The following is a 14243-nucleotide window of genomic DNA, read 5'->3' as shown; positions in this document are numbered from 1 at the left end:
CTCGACACATCTCCTTCGCATAGTGTTGATCAGGCTGTTGATTGTGACCTGTGGAATGTTGTCCCACTCTTCAATGGTTGTGCAATGTTGCTGGATATTGGCAGGAACTGGAACACGCTGTCTTACACGTTGATCCAGAGCATCCAAAATGTGTTCAATGGGTGACATGTCTGACAAGTATGCAGGCCATTTTCATCTTCCAGGAATTGTGTACAGATCCTTGCAGCATGGGGCTGTGTATTATCATGGTGAAACATGGCTGCAGATGAATTGCATGACAATGGGCCTCAGGATCTCGTCACGGTATCTCTGTGCATTCAAATTGACATCGATAAAATGCGATTGTGTTTATTGGCCGTAGCTTATGCCTGCCCGTACCATAACCTCACCGCCACCATGGGGCACTCTGTTCACAACGTTGATATCAGCAAACCGCTCGCCCACACGTTGTCTGCCATCTGCCCAGTACAGTTGAAACTGGGATTCATCCGTGAAGACCACACTTCTCCAGCGTGCCAGTGGCTATCGAAGGTGAGCATTTGCCCACTGAAGTTGGCTACGATGCAGAACTGCAGTCAGGTCAAGACCCTGGTGAGGATGACGAGCATGCAGATGAGCTTCCCTGACGCTGTTTCTGACAGTTTGTGCGGAAGTTATTCGGTTGTGGAAACCCACAGCTTCATCAGCTGTCTGGGTGGCTGGTCTCAGACAATCACGCAGGTGAAGAAGCTGAATGGTAAGGTCTTGGGCTGGTGTGGCTACACGTGGTCTGTGGTGAGGCCGGTTGGACCTACTGCTCAATATAATTGACAGATTTGGATAGAAAACACTCTAACGTTTCCAAAACTGTAAAGATATTGTCTGTGAATATAACAGAACTGATGTTGTAGGCGACAGCCTGAGAAAAATCCAATCCGGAAGTGCCCCAGGTTTTGAAAGCGCTGCGTTCCAATGACTCCCTATTCAGCTGTGAATGTACCATCAACGAGCTTACGCTTTCTACGTATTCCCCAAGGTGTCTACAGCATTGTGACGTAGTTTTACGCATTTCTGTTGAAGAATAGCCGTAGGCGGCCACATAGCGTAAGTGGTCACATGGTGGCTCCGAGAGAGATTCTCGCATAAAATACAGAGGTAGCCATTACTCCAATCGGTCCTAGTGAAAAACGAATTGTCCCGACGGATATATTATCGAATAGATATTAGAAAAACACCTTGAGGATGGATTCTAAACAAAGTTTGCCATGTTTCTGTCGATATTATGGAGCTAATTTGGAATATTTTTCGGCGTTGTGGTGACCGCAATTTCCGGGCGATTTCTCAGCCAAACGTGAAGAACAAACGGAGCTATTTCGCCTACAAAAATAATATTTTGGGAAAAAATGAACTTTGGCTGTCTACCTGGGAGTCTCGTGAATGAAAACATCCGAAGTTCATCAAAGGTAAACGATTTAATTTGATTGCTTTTCTGATTTCCGTGACAAGGTTGCCTGCTGCTAGCAAGGCATAATGCTATGCTAGGCTATGATAAACTTACACAAATGCTTGTCTAGCGTTGGCTGTAAAGCATATTTTGAAAATCTGAGATGACAGGGTGATTAACAAAAGGCTAAGCTGTGTTACAATATATTTAACTTGTGATTTTCATGAATAGGAATATTTTCTAGGAAGATTTATGTCTGTTGCGTTATGCTAATTAGTGTCAGATGATGACAACGGTCCCGTTCACGGGATGGGGTGTCACTACAAGTTAATGCAACCGCTGTGTCAGATTTCAAAAAAACTTTACGGAAAAAGCACACCATGCAATAATCTGAGTACAGCGCTCAGAGCCCAAACAAGCCATACAGATATCCGCCATGAGTCAACAGAAGTCAGAAATAGCATTATAAATATTCACTTACCTTTGATCTTCATCAGAATGCACTCCCAGGAATCCCAGTTCCACAAATGTTTGTTTTGTTCGATAAAGTCCATCATTTATGTCCAAATACCTCCTTTTTGTTCGCATTTAGTACAAATCCAAACTCACAAGGCGCGGGCAAATCCAGGCGAAAATTCAGACGGAAAGTCATTTTACAGTTCGTAGAAACATGTCAAACGAAGTATAGAATCAATCTTTAGGATGTTTTTATCATAAATCTTCAATAATGTTCCAACCGGAGAATTACTTTGTCTTCAGAAATGCAATGGAACGCTGGTCGCTCTCAGGTGAGCGTGCGTGATCAGCTCATGGCACTCTGCCAGAGCCCTGACTCAATCAGTCCCCCCCTTCACAGTAGAAGCCTCTAACAAGGTTCTAAAGACTGACATCTAGTGGAGGCCTTGGGAAGTGCAATATGACCCCATAGACACTTTATATTCGATAGGCAATGAGTTGAAAAACTACAAACCTCAGATTTCCCACTTCCTGGTTGGATTTTCTTCTCAGGTTTTTGCATGCCATATGAGTTCTGTTATACTCGCAGACATCATTCAAACAGTTTTAGAAACTTCAGTGTTTTCTATCCAAATCTACTAATTATATGCATATTTATGGCTGAGTAGCAGGCAGTTTACTCTGGGCACCTTTTTATCCAAGCTACTCAATACTGCCCCCCCCCCCCCAGTCCCAAAGAAGTTAATCCGGTTCTGCGCAGAGAAGCCTCGCTCACACTGGGCAGCTGAAATGGGCAGCACCAGCATAAACTGCACCAACTCCAGTATATTCTAAGGAAAATATGATATCTTTCAATTTCATTTAAACCCTTACCATTAACTTATCAAAACCAACCATAGAAGGATCCCATACATAAGCACTCTGGACTGTTAGCCTACCTTGTAATTGTGCCTGTAGGGGTCCTTTGTCAACATGGTCTCCCAGTAGCAGGGTGACAAGAGGAGATTCCAGGTGTGTAGGACTTGTCCTTGAAATTGTGGCTGACCAGGATTTTCAGCCCCTGCCACTCATCCTGGATTGCAGCCATGTTGCACCCTGATCTGCATGATTGAACAGAGCAGTGAGTTTGCAAATATGCAAACATTGTCTCATGGCAATACAGTGTCAAATAAATTCTTACCTCACGAGGCTCCTTGAAATGCCTCATCAGGTCTGCCACACCATCATTGCCAAAGGTGAGAAGGCTGGCCTGGTCTTCTGACCATGTGTCAGGGTTTAGCACTCTGAAAGACTTCACTGGGGTCTGGACACCCTCATCTTTCAGCAAACCACCAAACCTGACTTTGAGATCATCCACGCCGATGTTGATGGCCGCCTCCATGTGCTGCTTCAACAGAAATAAAACACACGCACACACTGAAATATTTGGCCATTTGTCTGTCTCCCATACATTTTTATAGACTTCTCCTGCATTTCTCTCCTTATCCCCAAATCATTCTGTTGGGCAACAAATACATTTTTTATTTACCTTTATTTAACTAGGCAAGTCAGTTAACTTCTTATGGTATAGGGGACGCTTGCGTCCAGCTTAGGGAGAAAAAAAACAGGGACCAGCGTTCCATTGCATTTCTGAAGACAAAGGAATCCGTTAACCGGATTATATCAAATAATGATAAAATCAAATATTCATTAAATCACACATGTAAGATACTCAATTAAAGCTACACTCGTTGTGAATCCAGCCAACATGTCAGATTTTAAAAAGCTTTTCGGCGAAAGCATTAAGAAGCTATTATCTGATGATGGCACAATGTCAAAGAGTGTAGCATATTTCAAAACTGCAGGCGCTACACAAAACGCTGAAATAAAATATAAAACATGCATTACCTTTGACGAGCTTCTTTTGTTGGCACTCCAATATGTCCCATAAACATCACAATTGGTCCTTTTTTTCCCCGATTAATTCCGTCCATATATACCCAAAATGTCCATTTATAAAGCGCGTTTGATCCAGAAAAAAACAGCTTACGAAAACACAACGTCACTACAAAACATTTCAAAAGTTGCCTATAAACTTTGCCAAAATATTTCAAACTACTTTTGTAATACAACTTTAGGTATTTTTAAACCTTACTAATCGATCAAATTGTAGACGGGGCAATCTGTATTCAATACAGCAGTAAACAAACCATGCTCCTTTTTACGTCTTGCGCAACTCTCAATAGGGTAATGTTGTTCCAGGATGTGCTTCTTCTTCATTGCACAAATGAATAACCTAAACCAAATTCCAAAGACTGGTGACATCCAGTGGAAGTGGTAGGGACTAAAAAATGGTTCCTATCAAATATACCTTAAGGTTAATAACAAATTCTTATTTTCAATGACAGCCTAGGGACAATCGGTTAACTGCCTGTTCAGGGGCAGAACGACAGATTTGTACCTTGTCAGCTCGGGGATTTGAACTTGCAACCTTTCGGTTACTAGTCCAATGCTCTAACCACTAGGCAATCCTACCGCCCCAATTCTGACACTGAGAATCTGACTTAATCATCAATTTCTCTTACATCCTAACAAGCTCTCATCCTAACACACCTGGAATCTCTTCTCATCACCCTGCTACTGAGCAAGCATGGTCTGGATCTTCTCCAGCATATGTCCTGCCCTTGCCCTAAGCTTTAGTGCTTCCAGTCTGGTCACTGTCTTGCTCAACTCTGACATGGCTTGGGGGAGGATCAGGTCATTCCTTTGCAGTGTGAGGCTAAGTGAGGATAGCTCACTCAAACATGTCTGTGAGAAAATGGCAGAATACACAAGTGCATTCTCCATTTCCCGCTTTATCTGTTAAGTAGTGAGTAAATAAACTGTCACCTGTCAATTACTTGATTCTGAAAGTTCATTTGAGTCTTGAACTTATTTTATTTTTTAAAACAACGTGTGCTATTACATTTCCTGTGTAAAACTGACCTACCTTGTCCGCGCATGCCGCAGGAACACTTTGAGGGTTCTGTGGACATAGGGGATCCAGCGAGTTCTAATTGACGCTAGACAAATATCCACACCGAGCTCTTGCCCGAGACAGAGCTCTCGTTTGGATTCTTGGAAGTCTTCCATATCAGATTCAGAAGATCGTACACAAGACACCTTTGGCTCTTTCTTCTGAATGGTCAGTATTGCCAGTTCTAGCCTGTGAAGTATTGTTTAACATTCTCTGCTAACAAATAAAACTAAATCATAGAGAGGTTTGTAACAAATAAATTATGTGGCATACAGTGGATTGGGATTATATGCCCCCCTGCCTCTTTCTGATGTATCAAATACTTATGTCATGCAATAAAATGCAAATTAATTACTTAAAAATCATACAATGTGATTTTCTGGATTTTTGTTTTAGATTCCGTCTCTCACAGTTGAAGTGTACCTATGATAAAAATTACAGACCTCTACATGCTTTGTATGTAGGAAAACCTGCAAAATCGGCCGTGTATCAAATACTTGTTCTCCCCACTGTATCTATTTTTAGGGGCAAATGCGAGTGAAATACTCGCACTCTAGAGCCCTGTTAACTGTGGGACCTTTATATGTGTCTTTCCAAATCATACCTTTTTGTTATTTCGGGTTTTGCTTTGTCATTATGGGGTATTGTGTGTAGATTGACAATGTTTTAAAATATTTTTTAAAATAAGGCTATAACGTAACAATGTGAAGGGGTCTGAGTACTTTCTGAATGGATTGTATATAGTTGATTTTATTAAAACATTGTCTATGAAAAAATAAAATTTAAATTTTCTACCAATCGATTGGTCGAAAGAATAGACAACTTTTGGTCAACCAATATTATTGTTGTCGGACAGCCCTAGTATACATATTCCGGTCTCTGACATTGCTCGTTCTGATATTTCTTCATTTCCTTACTTGTTTAATTTTCTGGATTGTGTTTTTTATTGCTAGGTATTACTGCACTGTTGGAGCTAGAAACACAAACATGTTGCTGCACCTGCGTTAACATCTGCAAATGTCTGTACTCGACCAATAAACTTTGATTTGACATGAAATCAGTCAAAACACCTCAAAGCAAGACCTGGTGTCAAGATAAAACGATTCCCCACTAGGCAGATTCTTGTCATTGTTGCTATCTATCTGCTATCTGAGTATCATAACAAAGCATGGCTTCTGGCCCCATTGATGTGCGTGTCATTTTCACAACGTTGTCAGTAGTGGTGCAACGGATCACAAAATTCACGGATCGGATCACGGTTTTAAGTCATTGATCAGATACATTTTCGGATCTGCAAAAAAAGAAAAAGGGAGACAAATATAGCTTTGCTTTCCATTTATTACTTAAAGAACACTTACAGCAAGGAATGTTTAAATAGAATTTTAAAATATTCAATACTCAATTGTTAAAGTGCAATATGAGGCATGATACCTTCTTCCTTTGAATGATAGTGAATTAAAAAATACCCCGTGTCCACATTAGAGGTCGACCGATTATGATTTTTCAACGCTGATACCGATTATTGGAGGACAAAAAAAAGCAGATACCGATTAATCGGCCGCTTTTTAATTTTTTTTTATGTCTGTGTATATACATACATGCATACATACAGTGGGGCAAAAAAAGTATTTAGTCAGCCACCAATTGTGCAAGTTCTCCCACTTAAAAAGATGAGAGGCCTGTAATTTTCATCATAGGTACACTTCAACTATGACAGACAAAATGAGAAAAAGAAATCCAGAAAATCACATTTGTAGGATTTTTAATGAATTTATTTGCAAATTGTGGTGGAAAATAAGTATTTGGTCAATAACAAAAGTTTATCTCAATACTTTGTCATTGCCAACAAAGGGTATATAACAGAGGTTAAACGTTTTCTGTAAGTCTTCACAAGGTTTTCACACACTGTTGCTGGTATTTTGGCCCATTCCTCCATGCAGATCTCTAGAGCAGTGATATTTTGGGGCTGTTGCTGGGCAACACGGACTTTCAACTCCCTCCAAAGATTTTCTATGAGGTTGAGATCTGGAGACTGGCTGGGCCACTCCAGGACCTTGAAATGCTTCTTACGAAGCCACTCCTTCGTTGCCCGGGCGGTGTGTTTGGGATCATTGTCATGCTGAAAGACCCAGCCACATTTCATCTTCAATGCCCTTGCTGATGGTAGGCTTTGTTACTTTGGTCCCAGCTCTCTGCAGGTCATTCACTAGGTCCCCCCCGTGGGGTTCTGAGATTTTTGCTCACCGTTTTTGTGATCATTTTGACCCCACGGGGTGAGATCTTGCGTGGAGCCCCAGATCGCGGGAGATTATCAGTGGTCTTGTATGTCTTCCATTTCCTAATAATTGCTCCCACAGTTGATTTCTTCAAACCAATCTGCTTACCTATTGCAGATTCAGTCTTCCCAGCCTGGTGCAGGTCTACAATTTTGTTTCTGCTGTCCTTTGACAGCTCTTTGGTCTTGGCCATAGTGGAGTTTGGAGTGTGACTGTTTGAGGTTGTGGACAGGTGTATTTTATACTGATAACAAGTTCAAACAGGTGCCATTAATACAGGTAACGAGTGGAGGACAGACAGACAATTCATTTATTTATATATATATATATATATACATACACACTTTTGTAATGACAATTGCAACAATACTGAATGAACAATGAACACTTATTTTAACTTAATACATGGGCTTTTGGATGGGTGTTCTTAAGGTGATTCCAAAAGGTTGGTGGTATTTTTTTATTTAGCTGTTGCTGACCCCATGCTTACATATTTATCACAAATAAGACACCTTGCTTTCCCTGGTGCCAATTCCATGTAAAAGTCCCACACTTGTGCTCTGCTTTTCTCTGCCATCTGTAAAACACACACACAGCTCTGAAGTGACAATGATACTGAAGAGTCTGCTTAGGAGACAAACTCTATTTTTATTCAAACAGTTGAGAGTAAGTTACCTGTGATGAATGTTGAAAACAAAAACTGTAATTTCTATATGCAGGAAATCCTATTTTAATAATGGACATGGTAAGAATTGACTACCAAAGTGCGAGTCATAATGCCTATGACACCTAGCAAAATCTGAAAAGCGGTTCCTTCATTCATTTATTCCGTAGGATATTTTTAGAGTCACTTAAAATAAGGTCTGTGTTTCGTGTAGGCCTACACCACCTTGCCAATTTTATAACTGTGTAGATATCCATAGGACAAGGTAACTGATCAATATTGACTAAATATAAGCGAAGATCTTTTTTTTTTGTAGAGTGGATTTATGAAAATATTTTGACAAACGTTACCTTATCCTAGTGAGATTTACACGGGTATCAAAACGCTGAGGCGGTTTAAGCCTGCACGAAACACAGACCTTATTTGAAGTAGATCAAGACATTCTCTATGGAAGACATTAATGGTAAAATAACGAAGGAACCCCTTTCAAGTTCAGCCGCAAGTTATTACAGGAATTATAACGCGTCAACTATTTCTCTCTAAACCATATACCTTTGACTATTACGAGCCTGCTGCTGCCTACCACCCCTCAGTCAGACTGCTCTATCAAATATCAAATCATAGACTTAACTATAATAAACACACAGAAATATGAGCCTTAGGTCAAATCCGGAAACTATCACCTCTAACAAAACGTTTATTCCATTCCGTATTTTATCTAACGGGTGGCATCCATCAGTCTAAATATTCCTGTTACATTGCACAACCTTCAATGTTATGTCATAATTACGTAAAATTCTGGCAAATTAGTTCGCAAAGAGCCAGGCGGCCCAAACTGTTGCATATACCCTGACTCTGCGTGCTTTCTTACATGGCACATATTGCACTTTTACTTTCTTCTCCAACACTTTATTTTTATTTTTTATGTTTCATTTATTTAAGGCTAAATTTATTTTTTTGATGTATTATATTAAGTTAAAATAAGTGTAAAATCAGTATTGTTGTAATTGTCATTATTACAAATAAATTTTTTAAAAATCAGCCGATTCATCGGTATCGGCTTTTTATGTCCTCCAATAATCGGTATTGGCGTTGAAAAATCATAATCGGTCGACCTCTACTCTCTAGCTTCCACTCTGCTACTGCTAGCAGTACCTGTGCCAGATTTGTGCCTGTGTGACTCAGAGGGGGTGTGTCTGTAGCACCAGACTTCGCATCTCCCACTCCTATGTGGTGTCGTGATCTGTCACAGTCACGTAGCTTTCCGTTCCCCTGGAGGTCCAGCCGTCTGTGGTGAGGGAAACAGGGGATGCCTTGGATAATTTGTTGTAAATTTTAATATTTTCCTGTTCATAACGATCTGGCACGATCTTTATACTGAAGTGGGTGCGCCAGGGGATTTCGAAGCGTGGCTCAATCACTTTCACCATATTTTTAATCCCTTTGTTTTCCACAACAGAGTATGGCCTCATGTCTGCAGAGATAAACATCCCAATAGATTTGGCGATGGCTTAGGCCTGGTCTGATTCTGCAGCAAAGGGCTGCTTAAATGCCGCGGTGAGAAGTTGTTGTTTCTTGGCTGAGTTGGCTCCCGTCACTGACACACCAGGGTGATGACGCTTTAATTGTGTGGCCATGCTCAATGTATTTTCATGATCCACACAGCTTTCTTGTGGCACAATGCCTACACACCGTAATGGTGTTGTCCACCACCCTCATTCCATATCTGTCAGGAAAGCCAAAATGCTCCCATACATGAGACTTAAATGAAGCGGGAGGCTTTTCCAGTTCTTCAGCTCCTCCGCTAGCCATGGCTGTCACTGCTCTTTTTCGTCTTCTTTGCTTTTTGCAATGCGAGCGTCAAGGATTGATTGAACATGCCCCGCTCAAGTGAACAGTACACACAACTGCTTTAAAAGTAAAACACAGCACGCCTCTGTCTTGTCTTTATCTTTTCACTGCAACTCTGCATCGAGATTTAGGGAATTATTACTTTAAAAAGTAACAGCGGCAGTAAAACTATTTCACATTATGATGGTTAAACTTTGCCATTGATCCGCGGTTCACATGCGTGCTGAACCGCGGGGTGTGATATGTACAGATCAACCACTCCGTTACACCACTAGTTGTCAGCCAACCCCTCTAAGAGCAGCACATCAGTGTTTCCCCTAGGACGTTGGCAAGAATTTTATGTAGAACGACTGCGAGGTCACTTCTGGTGACTTTAAATGGACATTCTACTTCAAAGTGCATGACAATTTATGTTGACACCATCTGAAATATAACTAATGGGCAACTTTGTTAAAGAAAGGCCCCTGAACTCATGCAATGATATGGGCAGCAATCATGTAACGCTTTTACAACAAGTATTGACATGTTTTTTCTAAATTGAGATACGAGCTTAACCTCTTTATCCCCTCCTTTTTCGAACATTCTGTTAAAAATCGCGCAACATTTCAGCGTCCTGCTACTCATGCCAGGAATATAGTATATGCATATGATTAGTATGTGTGGATAGAAAACACTCTGAAGTTTCTAAAATTGGTTAAATCACGGCTGTGACTATAACAGAGCGTGTGTTTCATCGAAAAGCGCAAGAAAAACTGGTCACTGAAATCTGAAAAAAGTATCCATGCGCCCCTTTCATGGATTGTTTAAAGGAAACCAAATTTAATATGGAGACGGATGCAATTCCTACAGCTTCCACACGATGTCGCCAAAAACGTCATTTTCATTGACAAAAATCCTTTGAGACATTACCAATAGATCCGTCATTCCATCCAGCCTACCTCAATCGATTTTGGAAGATTGAAAAATAGACCCTGTTTTCTTGTGTAGCTGCTATTGAATACAGATCGCCCAGTGATCAATTTGATCGCTTATTAACGTTTACAAATACCTAAAGTTGGGTTATAAAAGTAGGTTGAAGTGTTTTGTCAAAGAATATAGGCAACTTATATAATCTTTAAACATGACGTTGCGTGTTGGAAGAGAGCTTTTTTCCTGATGCAGACAAATTGATATTTTGGGCATTCATGGACAGATTTAATCGGGAAAAGACCAATTTGTGATGTTTATGGGACATATAGGAGTGCCAACAAAGAATATCATCAAAGGTAATGAATGTTTTATATTTTATTTCTGCGTTTTTGTGTAGCGCCGGCTACGCTAATTATTTTGTTTACGTCGCCTTCAGGCATTTTGGGGTGTTGCATGCTATCAGATAATAGCTTCTCATGCATTTTAAAAATCTGACTTGTTGGCTAGATTCACGAGTGTAGCTTTAATTCAATACCCTGCATGTGTATTTTAATGAACGTTTGAGTTTTAACGAGTACATTTAGCGTAGCGCATTTGCATTTCCAGGTGCCTACTTGAAACGTCTGCGTCTCAAGTAGGAGCAAGAAGTTAAAGTTGTCTTTACTGACCATTTTCACTTGTCTGACCGCTTGCATGATGATTCGTTTCTCACACGCTTGGCCCATCTGGGTGATGTTTTTTCTCGCCTGAATGATCTGAACCTAGGATTACAGGGACTCTCCGCAACTATATTCATTGTGCGGGACAAAATTGAGGCTATGATTAAGAAGTTGCTCTTCTCTGTCTGCATTAAACCTGTTGCGACGAGCAATCCCGTATCCGGGAGCGTAATTATAGCCTCAAGCGCATTACCATAACGCAACGTTAACTATTCATGAAAATCGCAAATGAAATGAAATAAATATATTGGCTCTCAAGCTTAGCCTTTTGTTAACAACACTGTCATCTCAGATTTTCAAAATATGCTTTTCAACCATAGCAAAACAAGCATTTGTGTAAGAGTATTGATAGCTAGCATAGCATTAAGCCTAGCATTCAGCACGCAACATTTTCACAAAAACAAGAAAAGCATTCAAATAAAATCATTTACCTTTGAAGAACTTTGGAAGTTTTCAATGAGGAGACTCTCAGTTAGATAGCAAATGTTCAGTTTTTCCAAAAATATTATTTGTGTAGGAGAAATCGCTCCGTTTTGTTCATCACGTTTGGCTAAGAAAAAAAAAACGAAAATCCAGTCATTATAACGCCAAACTTTTTTCCAAATTAACTCCATAATATCGACAGAAACATGGCAAACGTTGTTTAGAATCAATCCTCAAGGTGTTTTCCACATATCTATTCGATGATATATCCCTCGTGGAAGTTTGGTTTCTCCTCTGAACGACGTGGAAAAATGTCTGCAGCTGCACCAATTTCGACGGAGGACACCAGGCGGACGGACACCTGGTAAATGTAGTCTCTTATGGTCAATTTTCCAATGATATGCCTACAAATACGTCACAATGCTGCAAACACCTTGGGGAAACGACAGAAAGTGTAGGCTCATTCATTGCGCATTCACAGCCATATAAGGAGACATTGGAACACAGCGCCTCCAAAATCTGGGGCACTTCCTGTTTGAAATTTCATCTTGGTTTCGCCTGTAGCATCAGTTCTGTGGCACTCACAGATAATATCTTTGCAGATTTGGAAACGTCAGAGTGTTTTCTTTCCAAAGCTGTCAATTATATGCATAGTCGAGCATCTTTTCGTGACAAAATATCTTGTTTAAAACGGGAACATTTTTTTTCATCCAAAAATGAAATACTGCCCCTAGAGTTTTAATTAACAACACACAGGTCTTTCCAACAGTGTATGATTTTTTTTGTGTGCAAATGAACTCAAGCTTAAGGACAATGTCAAATGTGATATAGCAAAGCACCTGAGTGAGTTGGGTGCACAATTACTCAGGTACTTTCCTGAAACAGATGACACAAATTGCAACAAGCGGTTCTGTGGAAATGGAATTTAAATCAGAAGCCACTGCCAGATTTCTGGTTTGGGCTGCGCTCAGGTGCGTGGTTGCCAAGGCAGCAACCACGCACCTATGTGAGAGTGGATTCTCGGCCCTCACTAGCATGAACTAAATACAGGCACAGACTGTGTGTGGAAAATTATTTAAGACTGAGACTCTCTAATAGAACCCAACATTGCAGAGTTATTTGCATCCTTTCAAGCACCCCCTTTCTCATTAACCTGTGGTGAGTTATTCTCAATTTTCGATGAACAAATAAGGTTTCATATGTAAGCTGGTTTACTAAAGAGAAAAATTATTGATCATTGTTATTTGTGCCCTGGTCCTATAAGAGCTCTTTGTCACTTCCCACGGGCCTTCTTATGTTTAATAAATGTATCGTATTGTGTGTGTGTGTGGCAGGCTTACAATGATGGCAAAAAAAAAACATTTTGAGAGTGCGCTGACCCTGGTGCTAGAGGGGGTACACAGCTGGAGTTTGAATTTTGAAGGGGTACGGGACTATAAAAGGTTGGGAACCACTGCCCTAGGGCAGTGTATTGCTTTGACTTGACTGTTTGTCTTTGAGAAACAACACAAAAGCGTGTGTGTCACTCGCGTTACACAGATTTATTGAATGTAATCTTTCTATGATTAGTCCTGTCACAGGCGTAGAATCTTCAAGTCCTATAGTATGCTTTTAACCCCTCGTCATCTGTTACTTTTTCAGCTGCTCCATTGCTTTTCTAGTGGTCCCTGTAAAGAGAAGTAATGTAATCATATTTCAACACTAATTCAGCTCAGTGCAGTTGCTTCGCTCCGCAGTGATTTTGAAGACTATTGTTTGCGCAAGCCCTTAGCTGTTCTGCGAGAGAGAGAAAAGGAAAGGAAAGCGAAATGAAATATGAATTGTGGCTCAGTTTTACATATCACTCCCACAATCCAAGCTGTGTAATGTGTCTCGACTGGTTCTGAGTGATAAAGAAGATTGTTGGAATTTGCAGGTGAGACAACATTTGCAAAGTTGGATTATATTTTCTTAACATTCAGGGCTGGGGTAATTTGGACATGGTACAGTATATTGGAGAATATATTAAAGGAATGGTTTCATTATTCAGATCTAGTCACTATTTCTTTGTTTTTCGGTGCTACGCTCAGATCTCAGGGCATAGTGTCTTTTCCTTTGTCTCAGTGGAAACAAAGGAACCGATGTTAGAGGAAGCCAGTTGGATAATATTACCTCAGTTATGGAGAGAATGAGACCTTTTTAATGTTTTGGGAAATTAAAAAACATCTCTCTCAAGACTATACTGTATGATTAGCCTAGTTTGGGTGTTGGCTCAGCATAAAATCTTTCTTTAACTACAAAAGTGTTGACCACTCTCAACCATTGCAGTTTCTTAAGTAGCTGACAAGCAGGGTGTGCTTTACCTGTTAAAACAGACTTCTTTATCTTCCCCCTCCCCATGAGCACTGATTTTAGCATAATGGAAAAGTGAAACTAATAGCACTTATTGGTGATAGATCGGTTGTCTCTAAAGAGCGTAAAGGGTTCCCCCAAGGATTTTCTTTTTTAACAAGGTTGTGACGCCGCTAAGTACGGACGAGGGGAGGTC

At 40.4% G+C, this 14243-nt stretch overlaps 1 protein-coding gene across 15 annotated transcripts in view; it reads left to right on the top strand.

Moving 5' to 3' along the window:
* Positions 1–14243, top strand: part of LOC110530111 (CMP-N-acetylneuraminate-beta-1,4-galactoside alpha-2,3-sialyltransferase) — an 86315-nt gene that overhangs the window by 3156 nt on the left and 68916 nt on the right. For 2 of the 15 annotated variants that reach the window (XM_090181990.1, XM_021612934.3), the window contains exon 1: positions 13543–13631. The exons of 12 other annotated variants lie outside the window; for them this stretch is intronic. The gene's annotated coding sequence lies outside the window, so the exon portion shown is untranslated. Of the gene's footprint in view, positions 1–12033; positions 13632–14243 lie in introns of those variants that run through there. One more of the 15 variants, XM_021612937.3, reaches the window with a different exon arrangement.

This window comes from Oncorhynchus mykiss, chromosome 8, assembly GCF_057628025.1.
Source record: "Oncorhynchus mykiss isolate SJ-2025 chromosome 8, ASM5762802v1, whole genome shotgun sequence".
NCBI lineage: Eukaryota > Metazoa > Chordata > Actinopteri > Salmoniformes > Salmonidae > Oncorhynchus > Oncorhynchus mykiss.
Note: the sequence above shows the minus strand (reverse complement) of the source record. Positions and strands in the feature narration are given on the sequence as shown.